Genomic DNA, 8,587 nt, shown 5'->3' with positions numbered 1-8,587 from the left:
GTTAAATGTTTCTTGTATTTTCTCCATTCTGTTTCTGAGGTTTGGATTATCTTTACTATCAGTACTCTGAATTGTTTTTCAGGTAGGTTGCCTATTTTGTCTTCATTTGTTTGGTCTTGTAGGTTTTTACCTTGCTCCTTGGTCTGTAACATATTTTTTTGTCGTTTAATATTTTTTTTCTTTTTTTTGATGTGTGGTGCTGTATTCTGTCTTACTGGTTGTTTGGCCTGAGACGTCCAGCACTGGAGTTTGCAGGCAGTTGGACAGAGCTGGGTTTTGGTGCTGAGATGAGGACCTCTGGGTGGCCTTACTCCGACTGATATTCCCTGGGGTCTGAGGTTCTCTGTTAGTCCAGCAGTTTGGACTCGGAACTCCCACCACAGGAGCTCGGGCTCGACCTCTGGCTTGGGCACAAAGATCCTGCAAGCTTCGTCGCAGGGTAAAAAAATAAAAAGGAAGAAAGAAAGAAAAAAGGAGCAGTAAAATATCAAAGAATTAAAAACAAAATAAAATTAGAAAGATAAAAAATATATTAGGAAAAATAAAACTATAATTGAAACAACTGCAACAAGGTAGAATAAAACCACAACAGAAAAAAGAAATAAAAAGGGGGTGGGTGAACAAGCCAAAAGGAGAGATCACTAACAAAGTATAAAGAATAAAATAAAATTAGGAAAACAAAAGATTTATTAGGAAAAATAAAAATATAAAAGAATCAACAATAATGAATCAACAAGGTAAAACAGAACCCCAACCTAAAAGAGGAAAAAAGAAAAAAAAAAAAAAAGCCTTGGCTATAGGGGTGGGGTTTAGGCAAGGGGTGGAACTTAGGCAGGGGTGGGGTTTAGGGTGCAGCAGGACCTAGGCGGGTGGGGGGGCGTGACGTTTCAGTGTGGGGCGGGGCCTAGGCGGGGCGACGTTCAAGTGTGGGGCGGGGCCTCTGCTTAGGACCTGCGAGAGCTAGCATGTGGAAGGACGGCCTCCGGAGTGTGGAGTTCCGGAGTTTGGAGGCAGGGCCCTGGGTGAGGGTGTGTGGGTGGGTTTTAGGCCCAGCTCGTTGGAGGGGGTCTCCGCGTGTAGAGGTGGGGCCCTGGGTGGGGGGATAGGGGCGGGGCTTGGGCTCTGCATGGCAGGAGGGAGGCTCCGAGGGCAGAGGATTAGGCCCTGGAGCCCAACACGTTCCCTGGTGCCTAAGTGGACAGGGAAAGCCCTGGCCCCGTTCCCCTCCGTTCCTTTGCGCCCCTCCCCCACCGTCTCCCCCAGGGCCTCCCCCATAGTCACTGGACCCCTAAGCGTGGGTGGGTCCCGCTGGGTGTAGGAACTCCTCCCCTCCCTCAGCTGGCCCTCAGGGGTGCTGGTCCGGGAGATCCGGTCTTTATTGTTGATCCCCCTTCCTTCCGTCCATCCCACTCCCTCAGGACCCGCGCGGCCTCGGTGGGCAGAGGATCAGACCCGGGGATCTCAGCAGGTTTCTGGGGGCCCAAGTGGGCAGGGGAAACCTGCCCACGCTCCCTTTTGATCCTCTGCCCTCCCAATGGTCCCCCAATTTCCCCCTTCGGGAGTGGGATCCCTTCTCTTCCCCCAGCCACCCCTCAGGGGTGCCAGTCCCATCCCACCTCCACTTCTCTTCCCCCTTCACTCTCTCTGCACCCCGCATCCTACCCAGTCGCTGGGTGTTCCTCCCGTCCCCTTAGGTGTCCGTGGTCCCCCACCGGTGCTGGGTAGGTGCCCTAGTTGTGCGGAGACACGAATTCCGTGTCCTCCTCGTACGCCATCTTGACTCTGCCCCCGTGAGCACTTCTTATTAGGAGACTGGCATCTCTGTTGGAAACCATTTGAACCATGTGCTCACAGTGAACACTGATGGCTGTACCTAGTGGACAGTCTGTCTTTCCCATCAGACCACCATATACTCAGCTGGTTCCATTCATCTGGGCACCCTGCCGAGTCTGGTTCCATTACTCAGCCATTTCCCACCTCCAAGACTAGCACTTTAGAAAATATTACTAGAGAATCACTGGGAATAAGAGTTGCCAGATTTAGCAAATTAAAGTAGAGGAGGCCCAGTTAAATTTGAATTTTAGGCAAACAATGCATACATTTTTAGTATAAATATGCCCTATGCAATTCTAAAAAGTTCTTCATCGTTTACGCAAAGTCCACATTTATCTGGGTGTCTGGTTATTGATCTGGCAGCCATAGTTGGAATGCCAGGTTGAGTTCATAAATGCCTTTTGAAGATGGCAACCACTGGAGTCTCTCCTGTTACTAACGTTTTCTTGTTGAACTGGGCTCCACCGGCCTCCTGGTAACCTCCTGCAGGAAGAACGTGGTCTGCACGCCTGTTAGCCATTGCTACCCTGGGGAAGAAATCTTTGTTCTTCAAAACTTCTCTCGTTTTTGGATTTGTTTGTGTTCTTTGAAATTAACAAGATTCTCAAGATCTTTGTCTGAAGGAACCATTGTCCACTGTGGTTTGACGTTTCTTAGGAATCCCCTCTGCTCAAGGAACTCCAACCATATTCCAGCTCCTTTGTTGTGTCTCTGGGCTTCAGGGTGTTGGAAAGAGGAATGTTCTAGCTCTCTTGCCCACTTTGGACAAAATGTGAGCATTCTTTGGCTATTCAGTCTGAAACCCATCATGTCCTCCCTTGTGTTGATTTTCTCTGGCCACCTTTTCCACTAGTCTCATCTCTGTTCTTTTATCACTGTCAGTTCTACAGGCAGTTTTATTTGCTGTCCTGCTTCTCCCAAGGCCATGGTTCTGAACTCTTTCTGTAAGCCGCAATAACCTAGAGACGTTTGAGAAAAGAGATACGCCTGATCCCCAAAGATGCTATGTAATTGGTGTAGCGTGGGTCCCGGGCACTGACAGGTGTAAAAGCTCCCCAGGTGATTGTAACATGCAGTGGAATGTGGAAACCCTGCCTTAAGTCATCCTTCCAGAACGAGGATTCCCAGGTGTTGGGGCAGCCTGCTGATCCAGCACGTTACAGCCGGCACGTTCCCCCTTGAGCATGATCGCTCCCCCCACGATGCCATTACAAGTGATTTCTGACGATATTGGCAAACACCCTCAAATCCGTCCCAACAGAACAAAAGCAGAAGATGATAGAACTACAGTCCTTTAGCATTTTTCAGTAAAATCCTGTGCCATCTGGGTACACTTGTCCAGGTTTTTGGTATTGACTAAACAATCCATATCTGCGCTTGCAATTCAAGACTGGGCTTGCATGGTCAAAACAGAACGGAAAATAAGATACCTAATCCTATAGTAATCATTACATTCTGAATTGTATCTAATTATATATTAATCAAAATTAAATCTTTATAGCTCAATTCACAGTTCTCTATTGTACTATATTATTTTCTATTTCAGTCTCGCTCACTTTCTGCCATTTAAAAATACTTCTCTTCAAATTGGTTCACCAAAATTAATTCATGATTTCCCAGGCTCGTTGACCTTTTCATCTAACCCACAGAGCATTTCTCTTCACACAGGGATCTTTTATAACTTTCAACAGCCTCCAACACTTATGGAAATATTCTTCTGCCTGCCCATAAAGAGAGGTGGAGAAAATTCCTGGAGATAACCTGCTCTCAACCCAGCTGTTCCCTCGAGTCTCCTTGCCAACCATGATTAGGGACGACTTTCTCCCCTTCTATATACAGCTATTCAAGTAATAAGTTCCCAGTCCCATCCACTGCACATGTCTCCACTCCTTTCTGCTTCTGAGGCTGAAGGATTTCTAGGCAGTTGACTGCTGCATAATACTGGTTTTGTTTACCAAATATGGGGGAAATATTGGAAGGAAGGAAAAGAAAGAAAGAAAGAAAGGGATAAAGAAAGAAAGGAAGGAAGAAAAGGAAGGAGGAAAGAAATTTATTTAGCAAAACCTGAAAATGAATAATAAACAGTAAAAATAAAATGCAGTTTTTAATGACATCTCATATTCCATCCCTAGAATTTTAGCATTCTCCAGAAATGTGTTTGGGTTGAGATACCTAGAATTATCAATGTCCTTTAACTGAAACATTAAAAACCTCTATCAGTTTCACTAAGAAAAGTAATGGGTCTTCCAACGAATTAGCCAAAAGCTAAAATTCCAGCACATTACACACAGTCTTTGACACACAAGTGTAAATTCAAAACAGAAATGGCTATCATTCTACACTCACATTTTCAAGCCAATGCATAGCACATAAAAGATATTCAGTGTTTTTGAATGAAAAAAAAAAACCCTGATTATATCTTACCATCACTATTTCTTCCAATCCACCCTCTAGATGCTCAAAGACATCCTTCCAAGGGTTGCCTCTTAACCCGGTCACTTCAACTTAGGTCCTTAGAGAATGTTTTGGATTTTCCCATGCACTGTCCCTTTCCTTTCTGATTTTCCTCTAGAGAATACCTGCGCCATTGTATGCAGTCCTGTTGACCAAGGATTTCTGCTCTATTCTGACCAAGGATAGAATACAAACTAGGCCAGGGCAGTCAGACTCTGTTCTTGTGGTAATCTGAGATTTGAGATGGGTGAAATCGTTGCTGTTCTGGCCAACCTAACCTCCACAACCCATCCCAAGACCTTGAAGCAAAGTTTATTTCAGGCCAGCTCTGGTGAACCGGCCGGCCTGATCTAGCTTGCTGCCCTTACTCAAGAGGAGCTATTACTGTTTTCGACACCACCCTTAGGCTTGAACTTCCCACAAATGAAGTCAGTTCCTTTGGAGAGCTTTAGAGTTCTCTTCTTACTGCTTGCTTCTCCCCATGGACAAAACATCTAAGCCGCTACTCTGCATGCTGGCTGGGAGAGCTCTCTGGTCTTCCTGACTTTCCCCTCCTGATGTAGAATCTTTATTATCAAGGTGGGGTGAGACAGTCAGGGCCCCAGGATTTTCAGTCTGCCCTGCCTAGGGTAGAGCGTCCATTCTCTGAGTGTGGACCCTCAGTGGAGGAAGGTAAGCCCCAGATTCTCAGCCACACTCACCAGGAATTTAACCTCTTCAACATGCAGTTGGAGGAGATGACGAATGGCCACAGTCTGCCCCTCCCAGCGGCAGGTCACCCTTGACTGGAGCTGAGGGGAGAAGGAGCTGTGTCTTTTTGGCCACAACCTACGTGGAGAGGAGATTCTATCAGACTGAGCTGAGTGCGGGTGAGGGAGAGGGAAAAAGTGGGCTGTTGTTCAAACACCACAAGAGAACACTCTTGCTGTTCTCACCGAGTTTTAGTAGATTTTCTTGAGTAAATGTTTACTTGCTGTATGCTCTTAGGAAAGTTTTCAGAAACTTTAAATGGCTTGGTTTTCTAAAAAAATGATGTTCCCAGTTTGGCTTGTTTCCCTGGGGGGTGGGCCCATAGAGCTCCTCACACTGCCCTCCAGAAGCAGAAGTCCCTGCCTGGAAGTTTTATTTCATCATGCCACATGGGTTACGGTCTCAGGCTTGGGAGTCTAATGCATCTGGTTTGGATTCCCATCATGGATTTGATGCATGGCTCTGGAAAGATACTTACATTCTCTAAGCATTAGTTTAATCATATGTACGTAGGACTAATATGAATCCTTGTTTCAAAGAGTTATCACAGCAATGTAAAATGATAAAAGATTAAAAACACAGTGCCTGGCACATCACGATCCCTTATCACCTATCAGTTGTTATTCTAATCTTAAAGGAAATGAGAAGCCATCGAAGGACTTCAAACAGGAAAGTGTCACGAGGAGATGTGCGTTTTAGAAAGTTCACTCTCAGGGCACAGGTCAGGTGATGAGGAAACCAGAATAACGCACGAAAGCCGGGAAGGGATCACTGGAAACTGAAGATGGAGACACGAAGGAGGAAGAGTTAACAGGACTTGGGGTCCAGAGAGATGCCGGGAGAGGGAAGTGAAGAAAAGGGGTATGAGATGACTTCTGGGCATCTGACTTATGTGGTTGGACACTCTAGACCTCTTCTCATGAACCAAGTCTTACTGTTTCACAGCGGTGGCCTTCAAGGGCTTGACTCCTAAAGGGCTGGTGCAAACTTCAAATCTAGGTTCTTTATTTTCAGTCTCTAGACCTTAGACCTCTTGAGTCGTTCCTGTTGTTTAGTGCATTGAAAGTAACTCAACGTCTACCTCCTTATTTGAGAGACTAAAATAAAAACATCAAACAGTGAGGATATGGAGAAATTGTGCGTATGTAAAACGGTACAATCAATTTGAACACTGGAAACTCCTTAGAAAGTTAAACATACATTTACCCCATAACCCAGTAATCCCACTCCTAGATATTAATCCAGCAGCAATAAAACATCCATAAAAATCTTATAAAAGGCTACTCATAGCTTCTATACTCATAATAGCTCCAAACTAGAAACAGCAAGTGTCCATTAATAGAAAAATAGATGAACTATTGGTTTATTTTTACAGAGCAGAATACATTCCTCATCCATAGAAAGGAGAGAACGACTGTTACGTGCTACGTGGAACGTGGATTAACCCCTAAAACCTCTTCCGTAGAAGGAAAGCCTTCTTCATGAAGAAGCCTCACACAAGAGTACAGCTGTATGACTTCATTTACATGGCATTCTACCATAGGAAAAATGAGTCTGCACTGGTCAGATCAGATCGGTGGTTGCCTGGGAGGGGGCCGCAGAGGGAGTGACTGGAAAAGGGCACAAGAAAACTTCCTGGTGTGATAGAAATATCCTCTATATTGACAGGGGTGTGAATTACACGGGTGTATCGTTTGTCAAAAATGACTGAACTGTAGACTTAAGATATGTGTATTTCACTCTTTGTAAAGTACATCACCATAAAAAAATTCTTAAAAATTCGTCAGAACTCATCTGCAATCTTGACACCTGCCTCTGGTGCACCCCAATACTAGTCATGGCCTTAGGGCCATGTACATAGTGTACAATTTTTCTACCTCACCTCCAAGAAAATGTAGACTTAGTCTCGATCCAAGTAAAAGTTTACTTTCCTTGTTCTTGTCATCTACCCATTCTTACGCTGGCCTCTCACCGTTGTGGCCTCTCCTGTTGCGGAGCACAGGCTCCGGACACGCAGGCTCAGCGGCCACGGCTCACGGGCCTAGCTGCTCCACGGCATGTGGGATCTTCCCGGACCGGGACACGAACCCGTGTCCCCTGCATCAGCAGGCAGACTCTCAACCACTGCGGCACCAGGGAAGCCCTGCCCATTCTTTTTTAAAAGGCAATACCAAAACAAAAGAGAAAAAGCCACTCTTCATTAAGAGCTAGAAAAGCTTGAATTAACAGTAGAAGTCACTGGAGACTTTACTTTCTGGGATATGATATCCATTCAGAATCCAGGCCCGGAGGGGACAGGTCACCCAGGTTGCAGATGCCTCTGGTATGTCCCATCCAGCGCTTGGATTCTGGCTACTGAATCACACAGACATTACTCAACAAAAGTCCGGGAAGAGTTCGAATAACTTTCCAAGGGTCCCAGCTGTAGGTTATGCCTTCTATGATGAATTACCGCTCTACTTAATTATATGTTTTTCAGAAGTGCATGGAAAAGAAATGGCTTGAGATTATTTTTAGCTTATTTTATGGGAATGAAAATTAGACTTCTTTTTGACAACTCTCCAAGTTACTACTTGAACAAGCAGAATTTTAGTGTGATTTCTTTTTTCTTGACTATCTGCAACAATAATAGACATTAATAATGGTGACAGATTAGGAAATGAGGACTTTGCTTGTTGAGTGATGAGACACATTTCACTACTAAAAACCACAAGCCCATTTGCTCTCCCATTCATAATCCAGACCTGGTCCTGAGACTTGCTGAGAGTGTCCAATGTTCGCCCTCCTGGAACGATTCGACCACAGTCAAACCACTGTTGGATCATGACATCACTTCCTCAGAGCTGTGAACTGGTCTTCAGGAAATGGATACATGACTCCCAGCAAATCAAAATTTATTAGAGACTGTTGAGATATGATTTGTGTTCCCGCCCTTGCAAATCATCCTTTTATCAAATGCATGATTTAATTCAGTCTCTCCAGCTAAAGTGGTGAATCAACATTAATCAGACAGCTCTGGGCTGTGTCGCACAGCCATTCTAATTTACCTTCCATATGGGTATCACTTTAAAAACAACTGCCATGCTTACCAGCAGTGCTCGTTTCGTTTCCAAGACCTGGTGGACAAACACATTATTTACAAAGTCTGTAATCAGGGAACCTGATCCAACTCATTAACTATATGACATCCCACTCTTTATTTAGACAGTTTACTGGCTATGGACTTCCGTATGGGATCTGTCATTTACACTTCCTCATAATAAAACTTAATTGAAATTTCATTCCTGTACAAGCAAGATGCCAGTTTAACAGATGGTCTGTACTTGTTATGTCCACATATTTTATATAGGATGGTATCACACACAATTTCACACAACTGCTATTCATTTAAAGGCTGGGTTCATTTAAGGCATTTCTTTCATATTAAAAACCTTATTGTTTAATATGAGTGTAAAATCTATCACTGAAATGAATCAGTTGAAATTGACAAAAATGATTAAAACTGTCCTACTGAAAGTAAATAATAATGAATGATTCAAACCTGAGCTGT

At 44.4% G+C, this 8,587-nt stretch overlaps 1 protein-coding gene across 1 annotated transcript in view; it reads right to left on the bottom strand.

Moving 5' to 3' along the window:
* Positions 1-297: 297 nt before the first annotated feature.
* The window catches only part of MAP10 (microtubule associated protein 10), a 58,749-nt gene continuing 50,459 nt past the window's right edge, over positions 298-8,587 (bottom strand). Inside the window, 1 exon segment of the mRNA XM_032608442.1 lies at positions 298-427. The gene's annotated coding sequence lies outside the window, so the exon portion shown is untranslated.

This window comes from Phocoena sinus, chromosome 16 (genome assembly GCF_008692025.1).
Source record: "Phocoena sinus isolate mPhoSin1 chromosome 16, mPhoSin1.pri, whole genome shotgun sequence".
In the NCBI taxonomy this organism is placed as follows: Eukaryota; Metazoa; Chordata; class Mammalia; order Artiodactyla; family Phocoenidae; genus Phocoena; species Phocoena sinus.
The sequence above is the reverse complement of the archived record's forward strand: the minus strand, read 5'-3'. Positions and strand labels throughout refer to the sequence as shown.